General features: G+C 34.8%; 1 protein-coding gene across 1 annotated transcript in view; it reads right to left on the bottom strand.

Moving 5' to 3' along the window:
• Positions 1 to 2,151, bottom strand: part of COMMD10 (COMM domain containing 10) — a 160,829-nt gene that overhangs the window by 130,679 nt on the left and 27,999 nt on the right. The gene's annotated exons all lie outside the window — the stretch shown is intronic.

Genomic DNA, 2,151 nt, shown 5'->3' with positions numbered 1-2,151 from the left:
CAGGAATGAACATGGATAGCCTGGACTTTGTGGAAAGTCAGTTCCAGGGCTCCTTTAACCTGCACACTCTGTACATTCTCCCTTTGGGCTCATTAGATTGGCCACGTGCCATGCCTGTCAAATTCAACAGTAAAACTGGTCTTTAAATACACCCTGTTCTAAAAATAAAAGTTCTGAGACTAAGCGATGAACTACACTAAAGGAGTCAATGGTTTTTAAATAGTAAATTACTATTTTAAAACAGTATATTTTAGGGAATTCCCTGGCTGTCCAGTGGTTAGGACTCCGCGCTCTCCCTGCCGAGGGCCAGGATTTGATCCCTCCCTGGTCACGGAACTAGGATCCCACAAGCCATGTGGTGCAGCCAAAAAAACAAAAACAAAAAACAGTATATTTTAAAGCCAATGGTTTTTAAATAGTTATAAATTTTAACCAGTAAATAGCATATACTGGTGATAAGTATTTTAATGACCTCCTATTATCTTTCAAAACTCTTTGCAGTAAGTAGAACACGGTAGAACTTTTTTTTTTTTAAAGGGAAATTGAAGTGCCCAGATGGTAAGAGGTTCACACATTTAGACACAGTTAGTGAGACTGGAATAGAGCCAGGCAAACAATTGATATCTACTAGTGAGCAGGTGTTATCATGCTTTCCAAAGTATTCTAACTTACTATGGTTCACAGTTATGACAGAAACTAATTAGAATACTTCCTTTGAATTTATTAATTAACAACAGCAAAATTGAATCAGGAAGGCAAAAACAGTAAAGACACACTAAAACAGCTTAAGTTTCAAAATATTAAGCAGCATAAATGTGTCTTTACTGAACAGGACAGATTATTGGTTTCTCCAACCTCAAAACTATGAAGTTTTAAATCTAATTTCCAATAAATCTAAAGTATCAATATTTAGGGAAGTTTTGTGACATGTAATTGTCATATACCTCTGACAACATGACTCTAGTAATTGATTTAGTAAAACTACCTTAGCTACACTGGTAAGAATGGCAGCCTCACAACAATTTTTACTTAACTGGAATACTAATTGCTAACTTGAAAGACTGTTCAACAGCTAGAATCACAGCAGTGACTCAAAGCCAAATTGGAAAGAGAGCAATGAAAGTATTATCTATTCGAGAGAGGATGTGATGAGAAAATAAAGATACAATTCTGTACTTTCTGGCACTGAACCTTTTAGAGTTTATGGGTAAAAAGGGGTAAGATGTTGCAGAGACATAATCCATAATAACACAAGTAAAAAAATCAATTTAATGGTACATGTTAAGGATCCATAATGTACTTACTGATCTTTAACACTGATTACAGTAGTAACATAGTCTCTAATAGCAGCAGCCCACTACTTTTTCAACAGTCACATGCAATAGACCCTCCAATATAACAGGAAAGAACGTGTCATAACTACTCTCATATATCCAAGCATTTTGATACACATCACCATCTTAATTGAAAAGTACCCTCTAGGTATTTGTATGGACCTGTAAGACACTGTTTTGATCTCATTTGACTAATCCTATCCCTGCCCTTTAAGCACTTAAGATAAATGACAAAGATAAATATTAAGTGAATAAATTAAGATACGGTCATGCCTTTGCATAAATTAATGTATGCTCAGTCACTGCACAGAGGTAGAATTGGAGAATTGAGATCACTGAACTTAAAGCTTATGTTTTAGTTCATGCTTACGCTGTCACTCACTAGCTAGGTGACCCTGATAGTTAAGTCACAATCTTTCAAGGTCTCAATTTCCTCATAAAAAATGGAAATAAATCTATCTGAATTATCTACTTTTCTGAGTTACTGATAATATCAAATAAGAAAATGCATATTCAAATTGCTTTGGAAACTGCAAAGCATTATAAATATAAGGCATTTGGGTCACCTAATTTTTCCTACAGTATCTTTTTTTAATAGTATCTTTTAAATAGAGTTGACACTATATCTATCTGCTGAATTGAAACAAATAAAAAAATACAAGGAAAGGTAAATTTTTAAAACCATCATAACTAAAAAGAGTTCGTTGGTTGATGTTCTTAAATTCTAGAGCCTTTTCTATTGAATTTTGTGATTTAAAAGTATTTGTCCCGGGCTTCCCTGGTGGCGCAGTGGTTGAGAGTCCGCCTGCCGATGCAG

Source organism: Lipotes vexillifer, unplaced genomic scaffold (genome assembly GCF_000442215.2).
Source record: "Lipotes vexillifer unplaced genomic scaffold, Lipotes_vexillifer_v1.1 scaffold91, whole genome shotgun sequence".
NCBI classification, from domain to species: Eukaryota; Metazoa; Chordata; class Mammalia; order Artiodactyla; family Lipotidae; genus Lipotes; species Lipotes vexillifer.
The sequence above is the reverse complement of the archived record's forward strand: the minus strand, read 5'-3'. Positions and strand labels throughout refer to the sequence as shown.